The 13,196-nt window shown below is 52.9% G+C and overlaps 1 protein-coding gene across 21 annotated transcripts in view; it reads left to right on the top strand.

Moving 5' to 3' along the window:
- The window catches only part of Iqsec1 (IQ motif and Sec7 domain ArfGEF 1), a 346,001-nt gene that overhangs the window by 263,957 nt on the left and 68,848 nt on the right, over positions 1-13,196 (top strand). The window contains exon 1 of one of the 21 annotated variants that reach the window (XM_076567351.1): positions 2,439-2,933. The exons of 17 other annotated variants lie outside the window; for them this stretch is intronic. The gene's annotated coding sequence lies outside the window, so the exon portion shown is untranslated. Of the gene's footprint in view, positions 1-2,438; positions 2,934-9,308; positions 9,438-13,196 lie in introns of those variants that run through there. 3 more of the 21 variants (XM_076567349.1, XM_076567339.1, XM_076567346.1) reach the window with 3 other exon arrangements.

The raw sequence follows: 13,196 nt of genomic DNA, 5'->3' as shown, positions 1-13,196 counted from the left end.
TATGAGCCAAAGCATGAGAAAGAAGAAAGAGCAGAGGTTCTACCATCCGGGTGCTGCCACCCTGGAGGCCAAAGCTATTTCACATGGGCCTTTGGGGGATATTCACTACTTTTGGGGGATATTCACTACTACACAACTACCTGTTGTGTAGAGCGGCCCAGTCCCCCATGGGAGGCCTGTTCACTGCCTTATTCCAGCATCTTGGAAGATGGTCAGACTGCCTCTCACCAGCTCAGGGAAAGATGAGAATTCAAGTCTGGAGTGTGTGTCACTGACATGTCGCTGAGTACATGGCACTCACCATTGTAAAGTAAGGAAAATGTAAGTTGAACTCTCAGAGCATGGGGACTGTCTGTACTGGACTTTTTGAGACACAAAGACCAGCAAAGGAGAAATGTGAGTGCTGGAAACCAAACTTGGGTCCTCTGTAAGAACAGCAAGTGTTCTTAACCACTGAGCCATCTTTCCAGCTCCCCAAATAGGTAGAGTTGGTTTTTTTTTTTTAAAGCAAATGAATTGGATTGTGTTTTGATTGCATTTCTTTAATGTGCATTTAATTACAAGCAGGAGTGAATATTTTTCCTGAATGGCTTTCATCGTCTAGGCTGATTTCTAATGGGTTAGTCATCCTATCGATTGGAAGGAGCACTTTCTGTGTTAGGAAAATTAGCTTTTCTCTCCTTCTCTTCATTAACTTGCCCTATGTGCAGCAGACATTGTTTTCGGGGTGCCATTTGTCTTTTTTTACCCTGTTGGTATTCTGATGCCATTTATATAGTCTAATTTGATATAGTTCAATACATCAACATTTGCTTTCTTGGCCTTTGTGACTGAGGCATCTGCATAGTGCCCTTTGTACACTTTCCACACATCAGTGCAGCAGACCCGCTCAGAGAGGTGATGGGACCTGGCTGGGGTCACACAGCTGCCATAGCCCTAGTCAGCCTGTCTTCTGTCACCTGCCCTCCCACCATCCCAGGACCTGAGCTCCACACCAGCAATGTTAGTTATAAAAACTTCACAAGGATCTTCCTCTTTGAAGTGCTGCTTTTAAAAATAGGTTTTTAAACTAATAACATAGGCTGAGCGTGGTGGGACACACCTTTAATTCCAGCACTTCAGAGGCAGAGGCAGGAGAATCCCTGTGAGTTTGAAGTTAGCCTGATCTTCCAAGGGAGTCACAGGCTAGCTGAGGCTACATAGCGAGACCCTGTATAACCATACTAAAGCAATAATCCATCGCTCTAACACTGTGCAAGGGTATAACTAGTTTGGGGGAGGGGAGATGGAGAGTAGGGTGGGTAAGATTCACACCTTGTCTTGTGAACCCATCCTACTGCCCTGCTATGGGCACTAGCAAGGTGCCATGGGTTTATTTTTGCAGGAGGGAAAAGGTCTGAAAAATAATCTCCCAAGTACTGGGGTTGCAGGAGTGGGCCACCAGGCCTGGGTTTAATGATTGCCAGGGGTCAGGGAGAGGAGGACCAAGGACCAAACAGACCAGGAGTTAGACTATCCCTTACCTTTGTCATCAATACTAATACTTTAGGGTTCACTAAATTCTGAAAGAGCTGGGTGTCAGCATGGGAGCTAATGCCTCTAATCACAGAACTGAGGCAAGGAAATTGTCATGAGTTCAAGACTAGCCTGGGCTACATAGTTCCATGCAAGCCTGGGCTAGAGTGAGACTGTCTCAATAAATAAAAAAAAAAGTAGGGGATAAAATAAAAGTCCAGAAAGGGGAAGCACCTTGTCCAAGGTCACACATCCTAATGGCGGCCCTATCCAGCCCCATCTGCTCACACATGACATCACTCCCCTAGATACCTCCAGGCAGGACCGCGGCAGCTGAGTCCTTCCAGCCTCTCGCCTCGCCGCTTTTAGTCACTAGGGGGCGCTGCTTGGATGCATTGCCGGCTACGGGCGCCCTTGCTCCACCTGGCGGGGGACGGGGAACCTCTGCCTAGGAAGGACAGTCCGGTTTTCAGGGTCGGGGGTTGTGTGTTGCCCACGCCTCTGCTCTCCACTGCACAGCCCGCAACGCTTTCCCATCCTCGTCTTTTCTTTAGGCACAGCCCTGCACACTCACCTTCCCTGTCCCTACCCCTTCCAGGCCCAGCTCCCCCATCCAGGCTATTTCTTCCCCCAGACTTGGGGTCCTCGGTCCAGACTACCCTACCATATTCTCCAAGACAGTTGCCAGGCTACTTGAGACCCATCCTAGCATTTATTGGGTGCCCAGTTCATTGCTCTAGCAGGATGAGGAGCGCAGACTCCAGGCCCAGATCCCCTGCCCTCCCTTCGCCCTACAGAACAGCGTGGGTCCTAAAGGGGAAGCGGAGGGGCGTGGTGCCCGAGTAGACCTTAGCAGTCCCGACACTGTGTGACGCGGAGCCAGTGGCTTGCCCTCTCTGGCCGGTCTCAGCAAGCTGCGGACGAGCGCGGGAGGAGGAGCACTGGCCGCAGGGGCTGCAGTTCTCCTTGGGAGGGCCAGGGAGAGTGGCCCCGGGCTGCTTTTTGGCTAGGTGTTGATTTGGGTATCTTGAGGTGCGTAGGACAAAGACAAGGGGCCGCCGTGCGGACGACTCCGCGCCGGTTTTCCGCGTGCCGGGCAACCTGGCCTATCCGCTGCAGCGGTCCCGCGGCCTCCAGCGCCCTCCACTCGCCCGGGCTTGGGTGACGTCGTTGACTGGGGCGGCACCCGTCCTCCCCGCCCCCCGACACACACATACACAGGCACGCGCGCACACCTTCGGAAGGGGGAAACTGAGTCCGGGCACAGAGAGGACCCCCCCGCCAAGGTCACGTCGGGCGGGGCGCGGGGTCAGGCTCCGGTTCTGTGCGTCCCTGGACCCCGCGCCCCACCGGCCCGACGCGTAGGGGCCGCGCTCTCGGCTGGTCGGCGCGCGCTCGGCGGCTGCGGGCACCCAGAGGTAGGAACGAGCGGGCGGGCAGGGCGAGGGGCATGGACCCCGGCGGGCTAATGGAGCCACGATGGTTTCGCGCGCGCGCGCGCGCTTTTTTCGGGCTTGTAGGCTCGGGGGACCCGGCGCCACCGGCCTTGCATGCAGGGCGGCCCCTGGAACGCGCAGAGGACGCTGCCGAGCAGCTACGGCGCTCTGCGGACGGCGCAGCAGGGTGCCAGTGATCCGGGTGGGGGCGGGTGCCTGCCGCACCAATGCGGTGCCTCCTGCTGTGCGAGGACTGAGCCCGGGGGTCGCCCTGCGCCCCGCGCCTCCTTTCCCCTCCCCCTTCACCACCTGGAGAAATCCCGCCTGCGCTTCTCCGTCCCAAGCCTGCGGGAGGGAGGGAGGTCGAAGCATCTCAGGAATTTGCTCCAGCTTGCTGGACGCGCCCGGGAGTGGGTGAAAGCTTAGTTCGGGCTGAGGAGCCGGGGCCAGAGGGACCAGATCCAAATTTGGCCCTGCCTCTAACCTGCTGTGTGGCCTCGGGCAGCCCCTCCTGCTGGATCTTGATCTCGGGGGGCCTCCTGGTAGGTCTCCCCTAGTGAAATTAGTTCAAGGGTCAAGGCTTAGGAGCAAAACATAATGAAACCTTTGGGCCCAGTCCTGTGTGGGACAAGAGGCAGAGCGTCGAGTGTGAAATGTGCTGGGGGCTGGTAAAGGAAACGCTCTTCCTATCCAGCAGTTTGGGCCGGGAACTTTCGGGTGAGGCTCGGTGTGAGAAATTCCACCCCCACCCAGAGCACAGCAGCTGCCCTTAGGCTGTGTGTGCCTTGGCAGGCCAGGTCAGCAGAGCTGTACAAGGACCATCAACACCTCCAGGATTCCCGGAGAAAACCCCCTTCCATGTTTCTGCTGGGTAGTAACTACCCTAAATTGCCAAGCTGTAAACTGTCACAGTTGATCTGTCACTGGAGCAAACTGAGCAGAAAGATGACAGTGGGTGTCCCCCACCCCTGGCTCTGTCCACTCCGGGAGGCTTCCAAGGACAGCAGTGGGCTCTGCCTGGTCAAGCATGTGTGTGTGTGTGTGTGTGTGTGTGTGTGTGTGTGTGTGTGTGTGTTGTTCTGAGCATGCTCGGTTCCTACCTGGTGGCCAGAAGCAGGAGTCCGACTGTGCACTCTGCTGAACCCCTGTTCCATTTCATGGCCAGCATCTACCTGTCTGTGTTCACACTGGCCAGTCAGTGTAGCCCCTCACCAACTCCAGAGGGGACACCAGCTTGGCTTTCTAGTCATCCTTCCCTACCCCAGCATTGTGCTCTGCTCCTTATGGATGGCAGGGTGGCCAGGCCTCTGAACCACCTGCCCATAAGAGCCCAGGAGCTGAATTTGAAAAATAGCTTCCCCCCCCCCCCTTATCCCCTGGTGCTAGAAAAGACAGGCTAAGAGGTGGCTGAGAGTGCCATAGTGCCCACAGCCCAGCCCCTGAGTATTGTTATTCTGGAGAGAATACCCAAAAGTCTGAGACCAGAGAGAGGCAGGGACATGTCCAAGGTCACACAGCACATTCAGGGTTTAGGGGCCTGTTCCCACCTCCCAAGCATCCCAAGCATTCTTGGGTAGCCGCTGCTTGAGGAAGGTGCCTCAGGACTGGAGGCCGCCACAGAGGTCTGTGCAATGGAGGAACAAAGAAAGGGACCAGTGCTCTCCCCCTGTACGGGACTCGCTCCTGCAGCTTGCAAACACTAAATAATCTCAAGTCTTGTGACTAAAGTTGCCACTCGTCTCAAGGCTGCTTAAAGGGCCCATAGCAGTCCCACTGCTGTGCCTGCCCTGCCCTGCTCTGTCTGCCATCCTACAGCAGACCCCTTCCCCAGTGTCTGTACCACGTACCAAGGGTTGTGGCTGTAGAGCTGACCCCTGTGCCCTCAGCTTGTCTTTATACCAGCCTCCTGACACTAACCAAGCCCCCAACTGTTCCTAGCCAGGAACAGCTTTTGATGTAACCTCCCAACACAGCACAGTATGTGTGTGTGGCTTGGAAGAAGTGTGTGACTTTCCATCCTGCCTCGTGCAGTCGAAACCCAGCAAACATTTCTATTTTTTTTTATATTTTATTTTTTTCTTATTATTAAGAAATTTTCTATTCATTTTACATACCAACCACAGATCCTCTTCTCTTCCCTCCTCCCGCCCCCCAGCCTGCCCCCCAACCTACCCTCCATTCCCACCTCCTGCTAGGCAAGGCCTCCCATGGGGAGTCAGCAGAGCCCTATTACATTAAGTTGAGGCAGGTCCAAGCCCCTCCCCCTGCATCAAGGCTGGGCAAGGTGTTCCACCATAGATAATGGGCTCCAAAAAGCTCGCTCATGCACCAGGGATGGATCCTGATCCCACTGCCAAGGGGCCCCTTAACCAGTTCAAGCTAAACAACTGTCTGGCCTGTCCAGAGGGCCCAGTCCAGTCCCATGGGGGCTCCACAGCTATTGGTCCATAGTTCATGAGTTTCTACTAGTTTGGCCTGGCCATCTCTGTAGGTTTCCCCATCATGATCTCAATGTCCCTTGCTCATAGAATCCCTCCTCTCTCTCATCGATTGGGCTCTTGGAGCTCTGCCTGGTGCTTGGCTGTGGCTCTCTGAATCTATTTCCATCAGTTACTGGATGAAGGCTCTATGATGACAGTTAGGGTATTCACTGATCTGATTACCACAGTAGGCCAGTTCAGGCACCCTCTCAACTATTGCTAGTAGGCTAAGGTGGGGTCATCCTTGTGGATTTCTGAGAACTTCCCTAACACCCTATTTCTCCCTATTCCCATGATTTCTCCATTTATCATGGTGTCTCTTCCCTTGGTCTTCCACTCTGTCCCTGTTCCAGCTTGAACCTCTCATTCCCTTATGTTCTCATCCCCCATCCCTTACCCTCCTACACCTCTAGTTTGTTCATGTAGATCTCATCTATTTCTCCTTTGCAGGACGATCTATGTGTCCCTCTTAGGGTCCTCTTTGTTAGCTAGCTTCTCTGGAGCTGTGGGTTGTAGTCTGGTTATCCTTTGCTTTACATCTAGTATCCACTTATGAGTGAGTACATACCATATTTGTCCTTCTGAATTTGGGTTACCTCACTCAGGATGATTATTTTCTAGTTCCATCCATTTGCCTGCAAATTTCATGATGTCATTGTTTTTCTCTGCTGAGTAGTATTCCATTGTGTATATGTACATTTTCTTTATCCATTGTTCGGTTGAGGGGCATCTAAGTTGTTTCCAGGTTCTGGCTATTACAAATAATGCTGCTATGAACATAGTTGAGCATGTGCCCTTGTGGTATGATTGAGCATTCCTTGTGGTGTATGCCCAAGAGTGGTATAGCTGGTTCTTGAGGTAGATTGATTCCCAATTTTCTATATTTCTGATTACCAAAGTGCCAGCTAACATTTCTTAGGTACCTACTACATGGCAGGCAACTCACAGGGGTCTCACATCCATTCCATCTGCAATACCCCAGTTCAATCCATTAGCTTGCACGGTAGTTCTGGACGCTTCACCTTAAACCAATGATATTACCCTTGCAGACCAGCAAAATGAATGTGGAACCTACTCCCTCTAACCCACAACCCAACAGTTTTCTCAGAGTGAGTTGGTTACCCTGGAGCACCAATGGTCTGCCAATCTTTGGGCCCAGACTCCCTCAGGGAGGGTGTCCTTGGGGCAGGATGGCTGTACATACGAGGCTCAGTATTCGTGCTGACCCACATGGGTCTCTACATGCTGTATGTGACAGTGGAGACTGTGGAGGCTGGTGAGCTCCTGCTGCCTCTATAGAAGGGGCATGTGTCCTCCCCCCACGGGGCACAGTGATGGTGTAGGGAGGGAAGGAGACCCTGCCTGTTCCTAATGCTTGGGGCTAGTAAGAATTTTTTCATGAACTGCACCCAGAAAAAACAAAAACACCCTGCCTTAGAAAGTAGTGAGTTCCTTTTCACCAGTAGTATACAGGGTGGGGTGAGCTCTGATGCCCTGGGGGGCGGTATTTAGCTCCAAGTCTCCAGGACCGATGTTGCGTTTTGCACCTTGTATTTAATTCCCCCAAGAACTTTGTGGAACACTGAGGGGATGACAAGAATCCTGCGGATGTTTCAGTGTGGCCAGGCACGGGCCAGGTCATTCCCCCCACAGTGCCATCAGGTGCCAACCTGGGGCAGAGCTTTGGCCTTAGCCTGGGCATTTGGTCTGAAATAAACCCGGAAGAAAAACAAGTACCCACTTAGGGGCCGGGACCAATGGCCCCGTCACCGGTGAACCCAGGGAGCCCGGCAGTCCTAGAGCTGCACCCCCCCCCCCTTTGGTTTTTCGAGACAGGATTTCTCTGTGGGGCTGCTCTTCTTGCTCCTGTGCACACGTCCCTTCACTGAGCCACTCTGAAGCGCCCCTCATCTTAACCTGCTATCATCACCCAGGCTTCTCCACAGTAGGCAGGGGCCAGAAGAGAAAGAATGGTCTGGGTACTACTTAGGGTGACTATTGCTGTGATGAAACACCACGACCAAAAGCAACTTGGTGAGGAAAGGGTTTGTTCCACTCAGTTCCACATCACTGTTCATCATCAAAAGCAGCGAGGGCAGGAACCTGGAGGCAGGAGCTGATGCAGAGGCCAGGGAGGAGTAGTGCTTATTGGCTTGCTCAGCCTGCTTTCTTATAGAACCCAGGACCACCAGCCCAGGGATGGCCCCGCCCGTTCCCCACGTCAATCACTAATTAAGAAAATACCCTATGGACTTGCCTACAGCCTGATCAGAGGCGTTTTCTCAGTTGAGCCTCCCTCCTTTCTGATGATCCTAGCTTGTGTCAAGTTAACGTAAAACTAGCCAGCACAGTTTGGAAGTTGCAAGAATTGGGGATGAGTGGCAGCAAGAGGGACTGAAAGGTGATGAACTTGGATGCATACCCCAGAGGCTTCAGAGACAGGACATGGAGATAGCCTTCTGTGCCCTCCATCCAGTGGGAATTTAGATCCAACTGTTTCCTGGCTTTGAACAGGTCACTAGACCTCTCTGAGTCTCAGTCTCCTCCTATTTAGTTACTTTTGTTTCAGTTTTTGGCTTTTTGAGACAGGGTCTTGCTTTGTGGCTCAGGCTGCCCAGAACTCACTCACTCACTCTATCTGTCTGTCTGTCTGTCTGTCCGTCCATCCGTCCGTCTGTCCGTCCATCCGTCCGTCCGTCCGTCCATCCATCCATCCCAGGCTGGCCTCTTGACTCAGCAATCCTCCTGCTTCAGCCTCCTGAGGGTTGGAATGGCAGGCTGCAGCATCACCATGCCTGGCTTTCTTTCTCACTGGGGTGGAGACAACACTGACCACCAGCTAAGGCACAGAGGAGGGTAATTCTTCAAGCACACCAGATGGGAACGGTTATTTGCTTCTTCCTTCGGGGGAGATGACAGAAACCACCTAGAGCCTCAGTCCAAATAGCAATGTCAGGTCCACATTTACAGAGTGATAGATGTGATAGATTTTGTTGTCAGAGCTGAGGTCACCACGGGAACAAACTAGGAGTCTGCAAGGAGGAAGCAGGATGAGCTCCACCGTGGCCTGGTGGCCCCTGAGTCTCAGCTTGGGGCCATGCCTGTTCTCATTCCTGTCAGACAGAAATGATACACACACACACACACACACACACACACACACACACACACACACACACACACACACACACACACGGAAAAGTGAAAAGGGCCGAGGGTTTGGCTCCACTGGGTGTGTTTTGTCTCTTACTCGCTGACCTCTTCTCGTTGGTGAAGAATCTTTTGAAGTCAGCCCCATCTCAGTGTTTTCATTTCCTCCTTGATTTGTCGGATATGAATTTGAGTAATTCTGGTTCTATTCCTTCCTCAATTGTACCCCTCGGTCTGTCTGTCCCTTTTCCACCCCCTTTGTTCCCTCTTTGTCCCTCTGATGGGGCCTTAGGAGGGATTTTTATGGTTTCAGTTCCTCCTTTCACTCGCCATTCCCACCTTCAGCTTTCTTGATGACCTCTCACACATCTGAAGAATTCAGTCCTACCCACAGTCCACCCTCCCTCCACACCTGGAACAGATCTGTGTGCAGTAAGGTCCCCTGGCAGATACCTCCCAGGCAGCTCAGCATCTCTGGGTGAGGCATTCTCAGGCTGTACTCAGTCCCCAGACTGTGTCCCTGCCCTCCATGGGGTCCCAGAACCAGCTGCAGGCTCTGGGTCACAGGTCCCTGCTGGGGAAAATGGCCAGAAGCAACCAGAGGGCAGACACGGCCCCTCCCCGCCCCACCCCACCAGCTGCTGCTCCTGCCAAACAGGTCCTGGGGCCTCGGGTCACGTGTCCAGCCAGCGCTGACTCTGGCACTGGTGGATTAAGCAAGGGGCTCAGGGTTTGACCCGTGCTGGCCTCTGACTGGGCAGAGGGCTGGGAAAGCTCAGCTGCGGGGGCACAGAGGCTCCTCAGAGGCTACTGTGGCCACCTTTCAGCAAGAGGCCCTACCCAGCACTGGACCCAGGTAAGGAAAACTGATGCCCCGCCCAGCTCTGGGTGCTATCTAGAAACTGAAATATCTCATCCTAGGCTCTTTTTATTTGTTTGGGGAGCTGGGAGGTGACTCAGAGACTCGGGCCTTACCTGCTGACTTACTTGCTTGGTCTTAGTGCCTGCCAGAGCTTACACATGGCACAGGATTTCTATCTATCAGCCCATCTTTCCAAATGTGTCCTCTTCAGTGGGAGAGTCTGGCCCTGAAGTTCCTCCTGGGTCGGTGGTCAGTTCCTGACCTGATAGGACATAGCCCACTGGGGGAAAAAAAGCCTTCATTTCACCTCCACAAGAGGGGAGGAAGGGCTGAGGACCAGGCATATCACTACCACCTCTTCTCTTACCTTACAAAGTGAGGAAGACCCACCTATTTCACAGATAGGGAAACTGAGTCCCCAAGCTATTCCTCTGCACCCAGCCCCTCCCAGCACTTAAGTGCCCCACCCACAGGGCCCTGTATGTTATAGGCGATACTACTGGTCCTCAGTGGATTTCCTGGGTTGTGCAACAAGAGGGGCAGTTTCTCTAGTGCAGAGAAGCCAAGGTTTTGGGAAGAAAGTCAGAGAAGAGCCAGCATTTGGATCGCTGCATTCAGTCATATGCACAGCCCTCCCCACAATGTGCAGTTAGCTACAGCAGCTGGGATTGACTTGGCATTGTACTGTAGGGGTCACAGAGGCGCCTACCTTAGTGTTTGATACTCAGGGACTCTGAAATGATATGATGAAGAATGCCCTGAGACTCTACACCCCTCAGGCATTCAGTCAGTCTAGGCTCTGAGGTCCCTTAGTCTCCTGGGGTTCTTAGTGCCTGCCCCTTTCCTTCTGGAGGTTTCTGTGTTGTGTGTATGTCTAGTGACCCAGCGCTTGCTGGGAAGTACAGATCATGGTCAAGAACTCCACCTTAGAACAGTGTACAGAGGAGAGTGTGTGTGCCCCTCCTCAGAGCAAGTATGAAAAGCATTTTGGGGTGCCTGTCAGGTACATATCGATCAATCACCATGGCTCTATCTTTTAAAAGGACCTCTGTCAGCTTGTTGTGACTCCACGTCCGCCCTCTCTGAACTGGGCCCCTGACGGCCACCTCCCTCCAGAAGGCACACAGATTGTCGACTCTGGCACCAGATTGTCCTCGTCAGCAGGGCTGGAGGGAGGCTGCAGCCTGGCACGGGGCAAACAGCAGGAATTGTGAGCAGGAAGAACGGTTCCTCTGTGCCCAGTAAGGCCCCGGGCAGAGACTAGCCCCCTACCCCACCACCAGCTGATTCTGGGTTTAGAGTGGGGGTGGGGGGTGAGGCCCCGGGACCTGGCTCAGGCCCAGCCTGGCTGCCAGCTGGCCACTGTGTGACCTTGAGCCAGCTCCGGCGACTGTCCTCCAGGCTCCTGACTCAGTAAGGAGCCCAGGCTGTGTGGCAGCTGCGGGAATCAGTGGTGGCTGTGTCCTCTTGAGGGACCAAGCAAGCCGCATGTCACCTGAGCCACCAGAACTGAGATCTGTGATGTGGGAGTAGGAGTTATTTGCCTTCAACAGTGAATTGCTTACGAATACCTTATAGGTTTTTGTGGCACACCAAGAGGAGACTGAAGGCAAAGCTAAGCCTGGCCTTAGTAACAGCTAGGCCTGTAAGCTTCCTATCTCTGTCCATTTCCACATCTCCCAGAGGGCTGAGGCAGGGCTTTATCTCACCTCAAGTCTAAGAAGGGATGGCAGCAGGTGGCTGCCCAGGGCCACAGGTCATATGTATTTGTTAGTCCTCACCTGGACTCCCTGCTTCCTCCAAGAAAAGCAATAGCCATTGTTGGCCTGGGGAGGGGGCAGGGACCAGAATTCACAGCCATTCAGTGGGCCAGAACCTCAAACTCCTCCACTGTTCAGAGGCTGGGTCTGTGCACCCACACAGGGGCAGTTGGCCGTGTGGTCTCTCGCTTCTGTGCTTGTCCCAAGGGCGGGACTTCTGTATTTATGAAGGTGTGACGATGTGGACAGGGACACAAAAACTTGTTAACAGCCAATAGCACTAAACCTGTGCTGACCGAGTACACAGACAGCCTACCCTTATTCAAAGAAAGGGCCATGGTCCCCCCAAAGGTCACTCAGGAGCTGAGGTGAATGACAAGGGACCCATGAGGAAAGGCATAACCCATATTTCCCCAAAGGAGCTGAGGCATGAAATTGGGTTTGGGATTGATTCTTTGGGCCCTAAGGTTGCATGCATCTCTGGGCTCAATCACAGTCCCCAGGCCGGGCCAGCCAGGCTGCAGTTCTCCAGCAGGGCAGCAGGTGGCACCAGCCTCCAGTGGTGGTGAGTAGTCCGGCCTATCAGGCTGAGGACAGATGGGGTTGGAGACTGCTCTCTCCTGACTGGCTAGGCTTCTCTGCCCCTCACCCACATACCATCCCTGAGCCCCAAATGCAGTTAGCATCACCCCATCTTTCATCCCCTTTGGGGATTGTTCCACCACCTGTGCCCTGGCTATCTTCTTAAGCCAATATAAATTTGCTTCCAGACCTGACCTGGAGACAGCTGGTAGATTCCCTCTTTTGCAGGCAGTAGAGGTCAGGAGCTAGAGTCAGAGTGCCTTGCTTGGTTCAGATCACAGCTTTGCAGACTTCGAGCTGAAATGCTGGTTACAAGAGAAAGCATGGGGGCCCCAGAGAGTAAGCAGGTGTCAGCCAGGGAGTGCTAAATGTAGCCATGTCATTATATCTATGCACAGAAAGGACAGGTGGCCACCCCTGCTGGAACTTGGTGACCATGGTCAGGGTCTCCCTCAGTTGCAGCATTAGGGTACTTGGTCCAGCACCCCAGCACTGCCTCTTGCAAGCTGAGCACATTTGGATTGAATCTTAGGTTCCTGAGGCACCCGGCAGGTGCATGCCAGAGGCTCAGGTTGTGTGTGGTTGGAGTGGATGAGATGAGTGGGGGATGCTCCACTGATTCTGCCTCATCCCTTCCTAGACAGGGTCAGACCTAAGTGTCAGTGGGGGCCAGGCATAAGTGAGGCCACACAGGCTTGGTTAAAGATAAGAAGATTCTTTGCCAACCATGTTTCTCAAGTGTGATCCCAAAAGTTACGAGTTCAAATCATTTTAGAAATAGCTGCTATCTGTCTGTCTGTTTCACCTCATTTCTCTCAGTGGAATTTTCTGGAGGCTAAATGCCATGTTGGCTAATGGGATGGATCTGTTGTCTTTGTGTGATAAAAAGGATGGCTCTTAGTTTTTGATATGGTAAATATTGATAGCTGTAGCTCTCGTGAACCATTTGCAGATCCTCAATAAAGAGTGAAAAGAAAGATAGTCACAGTGGTACAAACCTATATCCTCAACACCTAGGAGACTGGGGCAGTAGGATTGCTGTGTGTTCAAGGCTAGCCTGGGCAAAATCAATGTTTAAAAAAAAAAAAGCGGAGCTTAAGACTGAAAAGTTTGAACATCACTTGCCTATATTGGAAAAAATAAAAATTTATGAATATTTGATAAGAAAATGACAGATGATTAGTTGTTTCAACATGGGACAAACAGGAATGGTGGGAATTACAGAGCTCAGCCACTCACAGCTCCCAGCCTTGATTAGGTACCAGGTTCCAGTGACTAGGCAGGTGGCTAGGCACCCAGGGTAGTCCAGGATCTGTGATGAAGCCCTCAGTCCAGCTCAGCTGAGCCAGTGCCAGCTTCTGGCCTGGAGTCTCAGGATCTCCTTCTATGTAGGAGACTCTGCAGGCAATAT

The sequence above is a fragment of the Peromyscus maniculatus genome, chromosome 3 (genome assembly GCF_049852395.1).
Source record: "Peromyscus maniculatus bairdii isolate BWxNUB_F1_BW_parent chromosome 3, HU_Pman_BW_mat_3.1, whole genome shotgun sequence".
NCBI lineage: Eukaryota > Metazoa > Chordata > Mammalia > Rodentia > Cricetidae > Peromyscus > Peromyscus maniculatus.
This window is presented reverse-complemented; position numbering and strand designations above follow the sequence as displayed.